This window comes from Vulpes vulpes, unplaced genomic scaffold (genome assembly GCF_048418805.1).
Source record: "Vulpes vulpes isolate BD-2025 unplaced genomic scaffold, VulVul3 u000000680, whole genome shotgun sequence".
NCBI lineage: Eukaryota > Metazoa > Chordata > Mammalia > Carnivora > Canidae > Vulpes > Vulpes vulpes.
Window position 1 is genome coordinate 134,913 of NW_027325745.1, and position 8,432 is coordinate 143,344.

The following is an 8,432-nucleotide window of genomic DNA, read 5'->3' on the forward strand; positions in this document are numbered from 1 at the left end:
AATAGACTGAAGGAAAAGCAGGTACAGAATGTGGGCTTATTTCTCCTCCATTTCCCTTCACTCGAACTTCACCTTCACCTTCCAAATCCCGGGTGCCACCATAGGTACCTGGCACCTTCAAACAGATCTTAGCATCTCATTCAGCCTCCCTTAGCTCTTAGCTCCTGGTGCTTGCACTGCTCTGTGCTTCCAGCCACTCCATAGTCCTCATGCAAAAAATCGATACAGGGGGTGGCATTTCTGATAAACACTCCAGAAATGGGGCCGATACAGGCAGGTCATTTGGCAGCTCCAGCAAAAGAACCACAGCTGGCAGGTTGTAGGCAGAGTCAAATTATAAAACAAGTGGAGGAACATGGATAGAATGAACTCAGGAACAGAATCGTCCAAATGACTGGAAGCAGCACTTCAAGGGGATACCCAAGAGGGATGAGAAATATAGCTGGGGAAATGGTTGGTCACCAAGATTCAAGGATCTTGGGTAACAAAGTTTGGGTTCTCCTCCCCACACATAAAATGGAAAATACTGAAGGAGTTTCACTGTTACCGTAAATTCTGAGACTGGTCCTATCAACGGACAGTGCAAACAGTGAAGCACCTAGTGGTAGGGGTGGGTTTGGGAAACAGGAGGTTAACATGACAGTTTATAGATGTACGTGAGGACGTGTTTTCCGCCTCTTTCTTCTGGTTCTGCCGTGACCATCCACCCCCAAGAGGCCTGACCGAGGTGCCTGTCAGTTTTTCCTGAGCTGAATGCCACCCCTTTTCTACTCAGTACACCATTCTTGACTGTTGATCTCAGGGCATAGGAAGCTCCTCCTGGAGGGAAAGAGCTGCCCCAATCATCCATGAGAGTTTACAAAGGGCAGAGGCACATGATGAATGCTATTTCTTTCTCACCATTGCACTGATCCAACAGGGTTTGCTTTCTTTTGGGGCAATGGCTCCAACCTGACAGCAAATGTCTGGAGAAGGAGCATCTTCTTTAGGAAAGCCAGTTCCCTGCTGGGCTAGGCTACAGGAAGTCATACCAGGGAGCCTCCACCTTGAATAATTCCCTGGCATCCAGAGACTTGTATGTTCACAAGAGGATTTCAACAGCTTGCAGGGCCATGTGTCTCTGCCCATAGGGGCGCTCACGTTAGCTAATCACATAGGAGCACATCACCAAGTGCTGCTTTGTTAAGTTATGGCAAGAAGCTGTCTTGTCACAGTGGGGAGATGCAGGTTGATGGGCCGAGCCCATTCCCTTCCTGTAGGCAGACTTACCAATAGCTGTAAGAACTCCCAAAACCTTTAAATGTATCCACAGAAGTGGAATTACAAGTCCAGGAAGATAAATATTAGTGTGCTGATCTCAGGTTATTTGCCCAAGTGGTTTTTTTTGTTTTTTTGTTTTTTGTTTTTTGTTTTACAGTTTAATTTGTGAATCAAACTGCAAACACTTAAAATGCCCCGCATTGGGGAGAAAGGAGGGGGAAGTGGGTGAAATAAGCTGCTGTATGACCACATACTAGACTAGCATGACAAGTATTCAAGTTTGTATTTGGTAAAATAGGTGATCATATGCGACATACAGACCATATATTCATTTTACAACGCAGATTGAGAAAATATGCATTGACTGTGTGCGTGCACGTGCACACACACAGAGACAAAAATTTTAACATTATTTATCCGAGGGTGATGGTGCCAATATTTGAATTTTCTCCTTACTTCACAGTGAACATGCATTTGTGCTTATAGAAAATATATGTCCACACGACTATACTTGATAATATGTATATTTGCACATTATGTATTAAACCAGGACTTAAGGATAAGAAGCTTGAGAGAAACTGGTATCTTAGAAAAACTTTTAAAAGATTATTTTGAGAGAGTGGGGGCAGAGGGAAGGCAGAGGGAGAGAGAATCTAAAACGGACTGAGCATGGAGCCTGTCTTGGGGCTTGATCTCATGATGGGGAGCTCATGACCTGAGCCAACCGAGTCACCCAGGCGACTCTAGAAAATACACTTTTAAAGTCAGGCAGACCTTTCTTAAGACTGTCGATTTCTAACTCTTGGATCCTAGATTTAAAAAAGCAGTTTGTGTTTTTATTTCACAAAAATTGTGTAAGGTAGTTTTCATCCTCATTTCCAATCAACAGAACTCAGAAGCATAAAGCACCAAGCACATCACCAGTGCTCAGAATCGGGAACTTTATTATTAAGGAATTATAATACCATTCCAGTTTTCTTAATGCAGGGACATGTACAGGTATGGCCCAGGCAAAGGATGCTGAGAGGACGGCCCAGCCTCAGAGGGTGATTCTGCAGTCTTTGGGGTGAGAACTCCCAGGCTCAGAGCAGCACCTTCTGGCACAAGCATTTGTCTCTGACTCTCCTCTATGTTCTACAAGGACCAGCACTTCTGCTCTGAAAGATCTTTTCTGTGCATGTCTGACTAGCCAGGGCACAGACAACCATCTTGCCTCCTTTAGATGAACAGAGAGGTCCCTGCTCCCCTTCATTCTTCACTTTCATTTCTGGGAACTTCCTGAGGGCTTCAGACATTGCTTTGTCACCACATTCAAAACACAGGCACTCAGACATGGCCCTACCCTGCACCCCCTGCATGTGAGCACATTCTGCTCCAAGTACTGCAGGAGACACTGCAGTCCAGAAATCCCCGATTTCCAAATAGTTTGCTAAATAAACGAGCCAACGAATGAACATCTTGACTTCCATACATCAGACTGAACTCAGGGTAGTCAGAGGGCCAAAAGGCAGCTCAGTGACTCAGTAGGAAGGCCAGACTCTGGCACCAAACAGACTGGTCTTCACATTCTGGCTTTGACTGAGATTAACTGTTTTAAGTCTGTTTCTTCTTAAAGAAGGGTAATAAGGGGCTCTTGGGTGGCTCAGTCTGTTGAGCTGAAATCAAGAGATGGTTGCTTAGGTCAGGATCTCAGGGTTGTGGGATCAGTGCCACCCCCCCACCCCCATGTGGGGCTCCATGCTAAGTGAGGAGTCTTCTTGAAGATTCTCTCCCTCTGCCCCACTTGTGCATATACATATGCATGCCTTTTAAAAATAAATAGATCTTAAAAATAAAAGGGTAATAATAGTTCTTACTTGCATGGTTGTTGGGAGGATAAATGTTGTCTCTTGTTCATATTATTCTCTTAGGAATAAATGATGATGGGATCCCTGGGTGGCGCAGCGGTTTGGCGCCTGCCTTTGGCCCAGGGTGCGATCCTGGAGACCCGGGATCGAATCCCACGTCGGGCTCCCGGTGCATGGAGCCTGCTTCTCCCTCTGCCTGTGTCTCTGCCTCTCTCTATCTCTCTGTGACTATCATAAATAAATAAAAAATTAAAAAAAAAAAAAAAGGAATAAATGATGAGTTAAGATCTAGTCAACAGCTCTGCCTTGAGTTGACTGGTCCATTGGAGAGGCAGGGAAAGGGGACATGGGATGCAAGGACCTTCTGTAGGCCCTTTCCAGATGTTTAGTCTCTGGATCCTCAGAAATATAAGCAAACATGCACAGGTGGATGTTGATGCAAGGCTGCCTTGTGGGGGCAGCTGAGTCATTCTGGTTTAGATGTGGAGGCTGGATTCCACTGGGATAGGGAATCTAGGAGTAGAAAAAAAGACGTGGGCTGGTTTTGTTGCATTTTCTAAATTGTGCTATTTCCATTGAGTTCTATTCCAGTGAACCCTGAGAGACCCTCTGCTCTCAGGACCACAGCCAGACTTGGTAGAGGAACCTGGAGAGGACAGCATGGCTGCCTCTTCCTGGGCATGCAGCACCCTCTAGTGGCATGGGGCCCAAGTATTCACTCCAGGGTCCTTCATGCAGGTATTCCTGATGAAGGGATGCTCTGGAGACTACCATCATCTAAGCTATCCTACTTCCCTTGGGAACCTGTAGCTCTAGGAGCTAAGCAGCACAAGGGGGGACTCCTGTCATGTAAACATGTGCTCATGTAATAGATCTGGGCTAACTTGCAGGATAACTTGCACTTATTTGCCTGAGCAATTGGAGTCTGTTTCTTCAGAATTAGATCTGGAGATTCAAGAGGGCAGATAATGCATGTTAGAAGTAGCCTGAGGAAATCCAATAGATTTTGGCACCTAGCTTCACATTAAAAAATTAGTTACATTAACTTCAATATTTTCCTTTCTTTACTAGATGAAATTGGCTAAAGTTCCCCTCCTCCCCCCCCGCCCAAAGTGAAGGGTCTATTCTCTTGAGAGATGTCAGTTGAGTGCTGAAGAGTGGTAGGTTCACAGGTCTCTAAAACTTTGTCCTACCCTCCAGGAGCTCATAAACCTAAGAGAAGGAGCAAGGCAAGAAAATAACTTATTTCAAGATAGTTGCATGGAAGTTAACATCCCATACTTGCTTCACAGATAGGAAAGGAGTGATGGTTCTAATAACCAGACCCAAGCCATAGGGCACACCAGGGAGGGAGGGGGCAGTAAAGTCCTGTGAGCAAAGTAGCCTAGGGGTTAACCAGAATGCTTGTAAGTCTACTGCACCTCGAGAAGAATGGTTAGGAAGTAGAAAGAAGTATGCCATACCCTCTCTGACCCACTATCACACTCCTAAGAAGTCATTCTAGGCAAATAACAGTTCTTAAGTTCATATCCAGAAAAAAAGTCATCTAACAGGACTTTATAAAGAAGATGAAAGGCTAGAAGTAATCTAACGGTAAGTAGAATTCTATTTGTCAGGCAGATTATGCAGCCACATAAAAGTAGAGTTAGGAGGATACTAAAAGTGGAGGAATATACACAATTAGGTACAAATAGAGGAGCAGACTGTAAAGCTGTACCTGTTTGCATCTAAGGATATACACATTAAAAAAACTAATGCATCAGGACAAGGATTTGGGAGGTTAGTATCTTATGCTAACAAGAAAATGATCGTACTTCTACATGAAGGTGTACACGTATTTTTATGTGAAGATCTTAATCCTAATACATGATGAACAACAAAGATACAGTTTATTCCCAGTTGTGCAAGAGTGAGGACAAAATGTGATGTGACTTCAGAATGGCAAACTCTCTTCCAGGTGGGGAGCTTTGTGTGGACATCTCAGAGTTGGCTTCTCTGTTGAATCGCCTCTATCAGAGTTGCGGTGTGCCAAGCAAATTCATCACTGTGGAATCTCATGCCCCCAAGGAATTGTATTTCCGATTTTAGTTTTCTGTTACCAACACTTCTCTTGCTAATTTCATCTATGACTAGTATGTATTAGATCCTTACTCTGTGCTAATCAACTATAAGGAATGTGAATACTTTAAACTTCTAAATTATGAGATCCCTATCCTTGGGAGGAGGAAAACATTAATGTTTGGCAAGTGCAGATGTTAAGAATTAGGTACAGGGATGGCCGGCTGTCACATAGCTAGTCAGTGGGCCGTAAAAGGTAGTGGACAATCATTGAAATAAGCAGCTGGAAAGCTTATGAAATCCTATTTTTTCCTTGACAAGACTGACATTTGAGAATGGGGAGTAACAGGCCTGAGGTTTGCACAGCTGAGTCTCAGGTCTAGGGACATCTATGGAGGGGTGTAAGAGTGCCTGAATAGACTCTGGAATTCATCCAGAGACTTATAGGGAAGATGTGGGGGGACAAGCAGATAACCTGTCCCACAAAGCTATGCTTATGTCAATGATGAAGAACTCAGATTTGGTTGGGAACAGCATTACCTAGAAGCCACCTCTTCAGCATCTTCACTAAAATGCATATGGCAATGAATAAAACCTCATATGGATTTTATGCTCCAATTTCATGCTTGTGACACTGGAAAAAGTTCAGTAAGCAAATAAAAGAAATTCAGCTGAATTTTATCGAGTTAGCCGACTCAGCCGCAGCCTGAATTTTGGATTGCACACCCTTAAGTTTGTCTTTTATGTTTTTTTCCAGTTTTCACTGGGGCCATAAACCTGACAGGGGATGGGAAGTGTAAAACAACAGTCAGGGCTGTTCTGTGTCCCAGAGGGTGCTTCTTTTCCAAGTGTTCCAACAAAATGCTGGATGTCCATGGTGGTAGGGGTGGTGCTTGAGTATTGTACAGCAGGTGCCAAGGCTCAGCACATAGGTAAGGGGGGACTACTTATGTAACGAGGAAAGAAAACCCAAGGCTCAAATTAGGGTGGTTGTGCAAGATGTAGGTTCATATTGTCCCTTGAGTATTCGTGGTGCCACTACTCCGACAAGTCTGGGTCTAGGTCTACTACTTGTTCCAAAACCAGGTTCCCTGAAGTCCCAAAAACTCCTTGTCCAATACTGAAGTGTTGCTTCAGTGCCTTCAGATCAGAGGCAAAGAAGGATCGTTCCCAAAGATTGTCTGCCTCAAAGTCCATAGCAAAGGTCAAGTGGCCCCATTCAGCCATTGGCATAGTGACCAAGAAGTACTGGCAACCCCCCGGCTTAGACTTGACAGAAGTCCACTCCTCACAGTGGGTGAGAGCCCTGTATTTTCTATGGCACCCAGTGCCCTTAAATTTTTTTTTTTAACCATAAGAGATTATAACAGGACTAAAGTACGTTATAATTTCCAGATGTATCATTGAGTGGGCAAATATTACCTACTGTGTCAAACCTCTGTTAGAAATTACCTTCTTTGGTCTACACAGCATCTATTAGTTGATATGATGAACACTCTGCATCTGAGGTTGAAAAGGAAAAAAAAAAAAAGACCCAATGTTGGTTCTTTCCTGGGAGGACTTCTTGATCTAGAAGATAGTGACCAGCTACTGTAATTTAATGAATTTAAAGGTTGTAAGTGCTCTGATGGCCTTCTGGGTTACTCTATGGAAGCCCAGAGCAAGAGCACGCAAGCCCCTTGGGGAAGAAGGTACAAGCCCAGAATGCTTCTTGGAAGAGAGGACATTTGAGTTCAGGATTTAGCTCAGGATTTCTCAATTTGGGCACTGATAGTTTTGGCTGGATACATCTTTGTTGTAGGGAAACTGTCCTGTGCATTGTAGGATGTTTACCAATACCCCTGGCCTCTACCCAGTAACAGAAACCAAAAGTAGCTCCAGACATTGCCTCACATCCCCCCGCTGAGCCACTGGGGCTGCCCTCTTGTGGAGGAGTCTTTAAACAAAAGAATTGGATTTCAGAAAGGCCACCCTGCTGGTCTGTGGCTCATAGGGCAGAGGCAGCAGCTGATGGTGATGTCTCCAGCCAACTCAACTTCTGATTAGACCAGAAATCATGGGCCAACCCCTAGGCTGTTCTTCCTCCGAACAGCACACCCACAGAGCATCCACAGGGAGGCCCTGGGTCTTACTTTGCTAGGTGCATATCATGATGTGTGTCAGATCCCAAAGAGTCGTGGGATTCCTCGTACAGTGGGAGCAGCACATGAGTGAAGGGATTTTGAAAAACAGAAAGATCCAGATGTTGGTTCAAGTGAGTTTCCATTGGAGATCTGAGATTCAAGGAAGTTTTGGAGCTAGAAGTAGAAGCTATCAACTGACACATTGTATGTGAGTGGGCTGTGAGAAGAGAGGGACTCAGGTAGCTATTATCCTCAAAGACTGTCCCCCAGCAGTGGGTTCCATTCTCTGGAAGAGGATTTCCATTTCCCTGGAGTAACAATACAAGTAAAATAAGTGGTGTGGAATGGACACCTGGCATACATTCCATTTCACTTATTCTGAGTGCGTACAATGGGGGCATTAACAATAGCAGGACAAAGATTTGTGGGCCACGAGGAACTGGTTAGCTAATGCTTTGATTTCATGTAGCACAGGATAGTGATTTCTTGCTTAAAAGGGGACAGATGGAGAGAATTATAATTGTTCATTGAGCTATTACTATGTGACATCCTTGTCTGAGCATTAGCAGACCCTCTGCCAAACCCTCAACTCTTTAAAGACGCAACTTGCCCAAGACCACAACTAACAGGTGACTTGAGTGGGACTGACTCTCGAACCACACCCCCCCAACCACCACCCCATCCCCCGCCCCACTCAACCCCAGTTGAGTACTATTGGCCAATACTATTTCCTTCCATTATCCTGAGACATTTCAAGGTCTGGTAAAATTACTGATATTTAAAGCCTTTTGTTGAAATAAAACTGATTCTTAGATCAGAATCACCTGGAGGATTTGTTCAAACAGATTGAAATTTCTGAAGGGTGGAGCCCAGCATTCAAAGGGATGCTGCAGGTCCAGGGATTTTTAAACAACCTATTTGATGTTTTATATGGTATCTACATCAAAAGAGTAGGTGAGGTGTGTATTTGGATAAATAGCTCTTAGAAGTCCCCACACACATAGTTTAACCCCTGGATCCTGGTTGCTCATGGCTGACTTAATCAGCAGCCCCATCTCCTATTCTTAACCATGAATAATGCACATTAATGCACAGGCTATCAAGTTGGATAACTGTGGTTGAAGGCCTTCTATTTTTACAATAA